At 40.8% G+C, this 12,023-nt stretch overlaps 1 pseudogene; it reads right to left on the reverse strand.

Annotated features, from left to right (window-relative positions):
• Window positions 1-299: 299 nt before the first annotated feature.
• The window catches only part of LOC148720925 (melanocyte-stimulating hormone receptor-like), a 34,099-nt pseudogene continuing 22,375 nt past the window's right edge, over window positions 300-12,023 (reverse strand).

Genomic DNA, 12,023 nt, shown 5'->3' on the forward strand with positions numbered 1-12,023 from the left:
TATATACCGTGCAAGGCGATAAAACGTAAAATATGCATGTAAAAAGTGACAAATTTAAATAAAATTAAATAAATAGTTTTTGCACGTATGGAGTCTGATTGTGTGTTCAAGCATGGCCTTTTCTTTGTTATGAATAACATTTCATAAATCAGACAGTCCAGTTTTCCCTTACGTTTTGCTGAAGTTCTTATTTCTTGCTTATCCAAGGACAGATCTTACAAACGTTCTCAAATAAAAATCGTGACTTAATGACTCAGCTTTGAAATTTAAAATAATATAAATATCAATTTGATGAGGATCTAGCTCCATGGACAGCAGAGTGGTTTTCTGATGGTTTGCTTTAGTGCTTGTCTTACTTCACCAATCTTCCAGCAGTAAAGAAAACGGGTTTAACGTCGAGTTAAAGTAAACTAAGACAGCTGCTACTTCCCTTAATACTACTAAGTGTGATGAATATGTTTTACTGTCAGCGATTACAATTGTTACTATGAAGTATGGTGCATAACAAACTACTAACGCTAACTGCACCCACAATGCACTGTTCACTGCCTTTTTGTACCGCGCCATGTTCGGTGCATTTGGTTGGCCCGGCTGTTGTTGGAGATGATCTTGTACTTGAGCCTGATGATGAATGAGAACCCGAAAAATTTTCATATACGAGGCGACTGAAATAACAAGGCAAGATGGTGTAATTATACTATCATATAAAATGAGTATACGGTAATCTAATATGTAGCGGAAAGCAGCAACACTGGATACAATCCAAAAGCTAGCTACAGTAATGTATGTGCGCTTCAAAGTTACAATTTGTCTGTATCTTAACCCCAACAACAGGGCGAGAAGTCTGTCCACGCTTATGGCCGTCATCGTCAGCAATGACACTCTACATAATGCAACGTCTGTAAGGAAAGCGGCGACAAATACGTATCGACAAAGATTCCATTGCTCGTCAGCCACGGACATCCAATAAGTAGCACTGAGAGGCTGGCAAACAAGACCAACCAACAGATCAGTTGTTGCCAAACAGCGATACAAGAGTTTGGACGGAGGATGCAAGGAAGATTCTATGTGAAGGGCAACGAGGATAAGAGAATTGCCAAGAAATGCTGTGATGGAGAGGAGAATGTAGATTGGTAGAAAAGAAATTTTAAATTTTTGCGGAAGCCCACCAACCAGAGGGGGGGGGGGGGGGGGGACAGTACAGATCTTGAAATATCTTGGTCTGTGTTCCACCTCCAGTGAAATTTGTTGTCGACATTATCCTGTATTAGTTTACTTTTTTCTTAGATTGAAGTTATCTGTGATTGCAACGAGAAATATTTCATCTAAACAGCTTCACAACGATGACGATCATTAAAACCTTACTTCCCACTTAATGATCATATAGAGACTTCCTCATCATTGTTTAATCGTTTGGAAAACTTCAGAGAAATCGTCACTTTAACTTGTCAATTATATAAAAACACCTGTAACATTAATATTGTTTTCTCTGTGAGATAAACAATCCCTCCTTACTTAGCCGACGGGCAGGCACTCATTATAAACGCTTCAGTATGAGTTTTTTGTACCTTGCTGGCCCCGGTTGTTCGAAGGGCGGATAGCGATATACACTGGATAAATCTCTATCCGGTGGATAGCACAGTACGTTTCGGTAACACTTATCCTCTGGATAGCGATTTATCCGTTGGATAACGTTATCCACTCTTTGAACAACCGAGGCCTGGTGAATAAGTTTGAGGCCTCGAGCAACACGACTTGTGAGCGAAGGAGCGACTTCCCGCAGTGCTGTTAACGAGGACCCAGCTCGCAAGCTGACCTAGCTCCATTGATAGAGTGTCAATCAAATGTCCATATCATTTGTGTAAAGTTAAGTTTTGGCTCATTGTCAACCTCAGCGACATTAAAATATAGAGGGTCTAAGCTAGGGATGTCAAACCCATGTCAATCAATCAAAGAATTCGAATAAATATATAGATTAAAATTAATGTATGGCCACAGATGCAACCTTATTTTAAAATATTCGAATTCAACCGCGTGATTAGCAACATTTTTGGGCTCTTTTACTTCCGTTTCTTCTCCAAGACTAGAACAAAATAAGCGAGGAGCAAAATATTAGGCGAAAAAGCAGTTTACTGTCGTTTCTTTTACATTCTTTATTTGTTGTCCTCCTTTCACCAACAAATTCTAAGTAAATGTTACGTTATCAAACAAGCTTTTATTTTTCCGGCAGGTGACTTAATTCTTTATGTTCTAATTCCCTCGAGCGATTGGCAATTGTCCTCCGATGATGAAAACTTTATGACAGTGCTGAAGGGAACATGATATTCTATCGATCGAGAAGGAAAATGAAGGAGGGGATAAGTTAATCATTTATGAAACTATGATGGCTCTTGGTTACGTCTTTGGCACCTCTTGTGCACCTTTCTCTTTCTCCAGACTTCCTGCGTGCTTCATATTTTAATGAACACATACTGACCTAGCCACGATACACTCGGCTTTGTTTTGAGTACGAAGTTTTTATCAAGTACCAAATAATTAATTTCATCTTTGTTACATACAAACTACTTTTCTTTCGACTCTACATTCATTTCAACTTTTTATCATATAAGGGGCAAAATTACTGAATTGTGATTGGTCAAGACAGAGGGCATTTTTTTTTAATTTTTGTAATTGCCCCGGGAAAAATTACTTGAAAATGATTGGCTGAAAATCGCTTAGCAACGGCTGCCACGGTAAAGAAATTTCTGTTTGTTTTGTAACAATGGTGTCCCGTTTTGCGCGAGATCAGTAAGAAAACATTTTGCCCCTTATATTATATACAAGTAATCACATGGTTCCTCGTAAAATTAAGGATTAATATCACTTGTGTTTTCGGAAGTTGCAGAAATTGCCCGAGTCGCTGCGAGACTCGGGCAATTTCAGCAACTTCCGAAAGCACAAGTGATATTAATCCTTAATTTTACTCGGCCCCATGCGATTACCTATACTAATCTATTCTTTTATTCACCAACGCGGAAATAGCGGAGAGACAAACCCAACGAGTGCGTATCAAACTTTTGGTTAGGATTTTGGCCCGAGAATAAGTCAAGCTTTCGCTCCTTATATGTCGTTATCTATCGTTCGAAGGAAAGGGTTTCTATTATTCGCAAGACAAAGGTTAGTAATCACCGGCGCGTAGCCAGCTCACCGAGCGCGAAATTCAAATTTCTTCGGAAGTGATTAGTGTTACAAACACAGCCTTTGTTGGGGAGGGTGTGGTAATGATTGTTGCAGCCTAGACACATCTAAAGGGAGTGGGGTGGGGAAGTTTGTGACAAGAAGAGCGAGGTCTGGACGATAAGTAAGCGAAAACTTACGCTTTAATAAAACTCATTTGTGAAAAAGAGTGAAGTGATGTATTCATGACAAAGTTTGGTAGCATGCGCTTCAAAGTTACAATTTGTCTGTATCTTAGCCACAACATCAGGGAGAGAAGTCTGTCCACGTAAATGGGTATTATCGTCATCAAAGACACTCCACATATTTCATGGGCTGTGATGTAGGCTGATTCAAATGCGTATCGACAGAGATTCCATTTTTCGTGGACCTTGAACATCTAAAAAGTTGCACGGAAAGTCTGGGCCACAAGACTAACCAACAGATCAGTTGTTGCCAGACAACGATACAAGAGTTTGGACGGTGGATGTGAGGAAGATTCTTTGTGAAGGGCAACGAGGATAAGATAATAGTCAAGAAATGCTGTGATGGAGAGGAGAATGTGGACTGCGAAGAAAGGAATTGATCCTTGATGAAGCCCTCCAACCAAAGAAGGGGAGGGTGGCAGTTGTTTACGATATATCGTATAGCATATCGTCAACTATCAAACTCTTTGCAAATGACACGAAAGTGTACAGAGAGATCCCTGACAGCATAAATGATACTCAAGCCCTTCAAAGCGACATTTATCACTTAGTAAACTGGGAAACTTTATAACAGTTGAGATTTAACCCGGAGAACTGCGAAACAATGCGCATTACCCATAACCGCGACAACTCGTCTATTTGGTATATTATGGGAGATGCAATCAAACCAGTAAAGCACGGGAAAGACCTAGGAGTTCTGAATTCCTATGACCTGTCGTGGGGTGCTCAAGTTGATGGTGCTGTGAGCAAGGCTAATAAAATCTTAGGCATTGTTTACAGAACGCTTGGATCTACAAACCAAGAAGTATTTTCTATTCTGTATATTACTTTAGTCCACTCACTAGGACGGTTGCCTTGTCGTGGCTGAGTGGCTTGTGCGTCCCAGTGACTCCAGGAGCTATGCCGACGGGGGTGGTTACACCCCTGGCAGGGCCTCCCAAGCCAGACAGGTCAAGGAGTAGGATGCAGACTAAAGACAGTCCCACAGCCCTCCAGACCTGGAGATTAGGCTTATGTGTCCCTGTCTGAGAAAGTGTTCCAGGAGCCAAAAGTGGTGGTCAACCGATTTGGCTAAAACTTGGCACAAAAGTTGAGTGTGATAAGATATTTCACAAGCCACTTTGGCTCACTTCTCTGATTGTTCGTTCTGAAGTTTTAGGGGGGGTCCCATTAGTGGCCTATGGAGCACCAAAAATTCATCCTCCTTAGTGGCATTTTGAAAGTGCTATAAAACTCCATTGGTAAATTGTGCTGCCAAATGAATTTTACCATGGACTCTACTATAGTGGAGCTTTTACGTCATAAATGTAACTTTGTTTTCAAGCAATTAGACAGAGGGGGGCCTGGGGCTAAAGTTAAGTCAAATTTGAGGTCAAAATCACTACCCAAAATTGCCATTTTTCAAAAAACCATAACATTCACCTGCCTTCTTGCATAACTTTCATACAAAATCCAGTATGTACTTTAGTAACCCGTTTATCAAAATCATTTGAGAAAAATTGGGCTTATTAGTCTTACTAAGGTCTGTTAAGTTTTTGGCACAAACTCTCCATGCCCCTCTAAGGCCAAGCAAAATAGAATTTTGAGCATAATTCATGCTATAAACAGACCAAAGTCTTGGCATACAGCCTTTATTTTGTATTTGGTGAGTGAAAATGAAACATTTAAGCCAAATAAATGTCATTATCCTGAAATACCTCGACTCATAGCTTATAATTACTCTAAGAAGGCCTCTGATTAGTACTGCAAACACCCAGCGGTTTAGCAAAATAAAGGTAATTTTTTTTTTCCTATGAAAACTTTGTTCCGATCATGGAGTACAAATGATGATGTTTTGATCTAGATATGGCGATATTTCTAAAGATGATTGAATTTTCTCTGATCTATGTATGTGAGGCCATATATCCATACATATTATACTCCAAGCATGCAAAGTCTCCATATTTTGTCAGGCCGTTTTTTTAAATTAAAAATAAGGTGACCTTAACCCGGCCGGCCTTAACCATTAAGCTCAGAATAAAACGATCGTTAAAAGATGATCTACGCCTGACCTTTGAATAGTCTGTGAATAGCTCTTGCAAATACCCATCACTTATAGCGAGCATGACCATAAGCTTACGTGCCGCAGTGACCACTGTCCAGGTGACTTGTGATCCATGAGAGATCTTTGGTACTTTAGAACTGAATAAATGGAACCACCCCAAAAAGATGGAATCCACAGTCAGAAGAGCTGGACGACAAAAAATAATGTTGCTGTTTAAATGAAGTATTCCACACGAGACATGGGATGATGCCAATAGGGCCCGCCATTTTGGACGTGAGAGTATTAAGACTGGATCGAGTTTCCATCCCTCCCACTATTCAAGTGTAAATGTTTGTGTCCTTATTAAGTATAGAAAGTATAGCAATAAGAAGTTTCTGGATAATTTTGCGATGGCACTTTATTCCTTTGGAGGGGTAAATGATCAATGCGGTGCCGCGTCATGGGCTCCGCTGCACGAAACAGGAATGACTCCTTTGTTGTCTTGCGATAATGACATGACTACTGGATTAAAACACAAGTACAAGGGTTCAGGTGAGTCTGGGGCGAGAGGAAGATCGGGTGATACCCAAGTTACAAGTACAGGTAATTAAAAATATAAGAAAGGGCTCATACACGCGCAGAAATGTAGCAGATGGCTTTTCAAGTGCCACTCTCGCTAAGAGCGGTCCTCTCAACTTCCCGGCAAAAAAAGATTTTCCTTGATTTTTTTCTTATGAAAAGGGTTTAGGACATATGTTTCAAAATAGTTTGATGGTTTTCCAACTTTCTTTTGTTTGAAGATTTCAACTTTCGCGAACTCTCTGCCAAGGGAAGATTAACTAAGGTGTTGCAAAAGCAAAAACTCAGTCAACTACAGTCATTGTGCGAGATTTCTCGACGTTGAAATTATAGGTAGTGCTCGTAAGGTATCGTATTGTGAACCTTTTCTACAGTAAGCAAATTCCTGTGATCACCGCAAGTGATGGTCAACAGACCCGCGTTACTCAAACCTCAGTGAAGGTTGCGTGACTCCTCGACTTAGTCCAGTCCTCTCACTCTCACGTCCAATATGGTGGGTCAGTCGATACAACAATCGCATCTTGAGGTGTGAACTGTTATCCAGCTCTCCTAACTATGGATTTCTTATTTACTTCCGGATGATTTGATTTATTCAGCTCTAACGTAGTAGGGAAATAGGATGGATCTCAGTAGAGTCCATGGTTAAATTCATTTGGCAGCGCAATTTACCAATGGAGTTTTATAGCACTTTCAAGTGCCCCTTAGGAGGACGAAATTTTGGTGCTCCATATGCCACTAATGGAACCTCCCTGAAACTCCAGAACGAACAGTCAGAGAAGTGAGCCAAAGTGGATTGTGAAATCTCTTATCACACTCAACTTTTGTGCTAAGTTTCAGCCAAATCGGTTGAGCACCACTTTTGGCTCCTGGAACACTTTCTCAGACAGGAACACTTAAGGCTAACAACCTTATCCTGTAAAAGAACGTGTTACGGAAACAGCAAAGAAGATAACCAATATCCTGCAAGCAGACCTTCCAAGGTCTTCGAACCGTATGACTGCCAGTGGTGAAAGCCAGAAAGAAACTACTGGCATGAAGTTGGAAGTGATGAGTGCAAAAATCATGACCAGGATTGGTTTTTGGAATGCACTTATTATGTGTGAAACTGGGAAGCTTGCACAAGCTACAACAGAAATGAGACGGTATAACTTGCATGTATTGGGAGTGAGTGAAAGCAGATGGATTGGGACAGGGAGATTAAAGACGGTGTCATGCGAGACAGTATTGTGTTCTGGGCGGGACAATGAGCTACATCGTGAAGGTGTGGAAATTATTCTGAAGAAAGGAGCAGATAGATCGGTATTGGAATGGAAACCTATTAATAGTCGCCTCATAAAGGGCAGGCCGAAAGGAAAGCAAAACAACTTGACCCTGATTCAGTGTTACACCCCGACCAATGATAGTGAGGATGATCTGAAAGACAATTTCTATCTCAGGCTCCAGGCAGAGATTGAGCAGGTCCCAATGCAAGATCTTATCATCATCATGGGGGATCTAAATGTCAAAGTTGGTGCCGATAACTCAGCCAGGGACAGAGTGATGGGAAGACACGAGAGTGGTATCATCAATGAAAATGGAAAAAGGCTTGTTGAGTTTTGCACAACTAATAATTTGGTGATAGGGGGCAGCCTTTTTTCACACCGAGAGATCCATAAAAGCACACGGTGCTCCCCGAATGGCAGGGATAGAAATCAAATTGACCATCTGCTGATCAATGGAAATTTAATTAAATTTAATAGTAAGTTCTTATGTAGCGCATTAAAATTGAACTCTATCCGCTTTACAATTACAATTCAATAAAAATCCTATACATGCAATTATCGCTACTCTATCTAAACTAACGAGGTATTATGTGTTATACATATATTTGACAACGCACGATGTCAAAAAATCTGGTGGCTTAATTTTTGAAAAGATAAGTTTTCAATGAGCGTTTAAAGGAGTCACCAGATTCAGCGTTTTTTATGCATTCAGGTAGCTGATTCCACAAATACGGTGCAGCGTAGGAGAATGCTCTTTGCCCATACGTTTTACTTCGAATTGTTGGGACCTCAAGTAGATTCATGTTTGATGAAAGGAATTTTCGTGCTGGAATATATCGACTAAGAAGTTCAACAAGATAGGTTGGAGCCATGTCATTTAGTGCTTTGAATGTTATCAACAGTATCTTGAATTGAATTCGTTTTGTGACCGGGAGCCAATGAAGTTTCATATGGAAAATGGCGGAGATCCCTTCCGGATGTCAAGGTGAGGAGAGGATCTGACATTGAAAGTGACTATCATCTCGTAACAGCCTACCTTAAACTGAAATTAAAGACTGCAGGGCGTCTAACCAAGGGGCGCAGCCGTTTCGATGTGAGCCAACTGAAACACCCAAATGTGCGAAAATTTTTTATCCTGGAGGTGCATAACAGATTCGAGGCTCCTGTGGAATTTGGCGGAAGGGAGGATATTAACGATGAAGGGGTGAATAAGAACTGGGAGAAAATTGTTACTGCTTACAATGATAGCAGCAAGGCATGTCTAGGCTGCAGGCAGCGGAGGTCAAAGGAATGGATTTCATCTGATACCTGGAAAGCAATTGAAAGTAGACGAGGATTAAAGAAGCCCGTTGAAAGTTATAGATTCAAAATCCCAACGGCTTAAAGAAAGGCATCAAGGAATGTATCGGGCAGCGAACAAGGAGGTAAAAGGCCGAGCAAGAGCAGATAAACGAAAGTACATGGAGAACCTTGCATCCCAGGCGGAAGAGGCAGCTGCGCGCAATGAACAAGGAACAGTATAAAAGATCACCAAGATAATGACAAGTAAGTGCCACACAACCAACGTGCTTGTAAGGGATATGTACGGTATCCTATTAACATCAGAGGGAGAGCAACAACGGCGATGGATGGAGCACTTTAGAGAGCTTTTAAACAGACCACCACCAACAGTAATGCTAAACATCCAGGAAGCCGCAACTGACCTTGACATCAACACAGACGTTCCAACTAGGAGGGAAGTCATCCAAGCCATTAATTCCCTGTAGAATGGAAAAGCTCCTGGCCATGACAATCTAAATGCCGAGCTGTCTAAAGCAGCCCCTGAGCTTGCGGCAACCATTCTGACCCCTTGTTTAAAAAGATCTGGGAACAGGAAGAAATTCCGACAGACTGGAGCAGAGGAGTGATAATCAGGATACCAAAGAAAGGGTCTCAAGGTGATTGTAACAACTGGCGAGAAATTACCCTTTTGTCTGTGCCGACTAAAATCTTTTGCATGGTCATTATGCAGCGCATCACCCAAGCTGTCAATGATATCCTGCGGAACGAGCAATCTGGATTTCGCAAGGGGCATGGATGTACGGATCATATATTCACCCTGCGGAATATACTTGAGCAATGTACTAAGTGTAAGAGGGAGTTGTATGTAAATTTCATCGACTATGAGAGCGTTTGACAGCATTCGTAGGGACACTCTTTGGCAGATTCTGAGAGCATATGGCATTCCACAAAGCATTGGTAATATCATCAAATGCTTTTACTCAAATTTCACATGTTGCATCAGTCAGGGGGATCTAAGTTTTGAAGTTAAAACCGGTGTACGGCAGGGATGTGTCATGTCGTCCATGCTATTCAATATTTCTATTGACTGGTTCCTTTGTCGAACAATGGAAGATCAGCAAAGAGGCATGAGATGGACCCCTATTACTACGCTCGAAGACATCGATTTCGCAGACGATTTAGCCCTATTGTCCCACACTCGACAGCACATTCAGGGGAAGACAGACCGGCTCAGCATGTTCAGCAGCCAGGTCGGCTTGAGAATTAGCTTGAAGAAGACGGAGGCCATGTGTGTTAATGGCCTTTCTCCAACAAAGATATGGGTAAGAGGACAGGACATTCCAAACACCAACAAGTTTACATACCTTGGAAGTGTGCTCTGCCAAGATGGAGGTACCACTCTAGATATACAAAGCAGATTGACCAAAGCAGGATATGCCTTTATGAATATAGGCTGATAGATTCTAAAGAAACTGTTTGAGGCTGCGTCGGTGGGGGTAACGAAATAATTTGAATATATCAACAAAGTTGAAATGATAAATTGGCCACCGTTACGATTATAAGACTATTATCAGGTATCAACGAACGTTTTCATTCCACTAATTTATTCGTGTTTTTCTCGTTGCCATGTTCCCACCAATCACGTAGCTCCTTTTTCTGCCTTTAAAAGCACACACAACCCACCATTCCCCTATTCGCTCCGACGAAGGGCTAACGCTCGAAACGTCAGCTTTTATAATCGTAACGGTGGCCAATTTACCATTTCAACTTTGTTGATTTATTCAAATTATGCCTTTATGAGCTTAAGATCAGTGTGGAGGTCAGCAAACTACAGCAGGAAGACGAAGCTTAGAATCTGTCAGAGCTGCGTATCGTCAACTCTCCTTCACAGCATGAAAATCAAGATTTAGGAAGACTTAAATGTTGCGTAAATCTGCGTAAAGTTTTTTACGAAGCTTTACGTTAACTTTACGTACGACGGAAGGGTAAGTAAAGGAAGCTTCACGCGAAGGGAGGGTAAAGCCAGCGTAAACCTTGCGTATAGTTTGTGAGTCGACTTTACGGTTATTTACACCTAGTGTAAATAAAACGTAAAGTTGTTTATTGTTTAGCCCAAATGGATGGAGCACATAAAATGGCATAATTCAGTGAGATGTAGGAGTTTTAATAGTTAAGCACAAATAATTATTTGTACGAGCACAATGATGAAACATCATGATCACCAAAACAGTCTAAGCCTAGTTTGAGTTAAAAGCTTGCAACAATTTTCATTTTGAAAAATATGGTCTGAACTGGGACTTTGTTATTGGTAAACATAATAACCGAATTGTATTCTAGTTGGGCGAAGCTCAGCAAATAAATCAATTTGCCTATTTCTCAGTTTATGTTTTGTCGCTGGTTCTACAACGTTTTTGTCGTTCCCTTTTGCTTTGATAGGAATGATCTTACCTGTGAAAACCAGCCAGGGAAGTTTTATAATAACCTGAAATTTTAATACTTCGAAATACTTTGTAGATATTCTGGACACTTCTCAGTAAGAAGGAACTATACTGAGCACAGATAAATCTCTTGATGACACATAACACAGGACTCAAACTGGTACTGTAAAATTCCAAATGTTTATTCCATTCAAAGTTTGGTGAAGTACATTTTAATTAAAAACACTTAATAAGAGCTTAATGATACAAAAATGCAGCTTTACGAAAGCGTAAATTTAGCGTAAATTTGCTTAAAGTTGTATGACCAACTTTACGCTAGTATTTAAAGTTGTTTAAAGGCGAATAAAGTTCAATTTACACGGTCGGTACGTAAAGTTGAATTAAAGCTAGCGTAAATGTGTTGAATTAGCTTTACGCTTGTTTACCTCGCCGCTTTAAGTGCTCTTAAAGATCAACCTTATACTACCCGCGTAAAGGCACATTAAAGGTCGGTATGTAACTATATTATTGTATGTCAATAACGTTCAATTCCATCACTAAAACTTGATGAAGACTCTGCAATTGATTCGTACAAAAAGCTTGCGTATGCAAATATAGACCCTGCTCGCTATGCCATGCTAATGAGCCACAACAAGGGCGAAACAGCTGTCCATGGCTGCCACTCTACGGGTGATATGGTTGTGCGCATGCGTACAATATTAGCCGTACCAGGAGATTGTAATATAAGTGTGCTTTAGTGCTGTCATTAGTGTTGTTTACAATTTTTTGAGCACACAGGTTACAAATGATCTCCTCTTCATACCCACGCCGTGGGAGAACTGTTTTATAGTTCTTAACAGCCACCACATGTTTAACGTAGAGCTGGCGAATATATCGGGTGCCTACCTCTTTCACGCCATCTGTTGACTTTGAACTAAATCTTAGAGTGCAAACCATCTTTTTGAGGCGTCCTGCGTCATTGACATCTGGCGGTATCTCCACCCCAGTACTCCTGGGCTCACCTGGACCAGGTGGAATGGCAGTTTAGCGTCGCGTATTG

Source organism: Stylophora pistillata, chromosome 11 (genome assembly GCF_964205215.1).
Source record: "Stylophora pistillata chromosome 11, jaStyPist1.2, whole genome shotgun sequence".
Classification (NCBI taxonomy): domain Eukaryota; kingdom Metazoa; phylum Cnidaria; class Anthozoa; order Scleractinia; family Pocilloporidae; genus Stylophora; species Stylophora pistillata.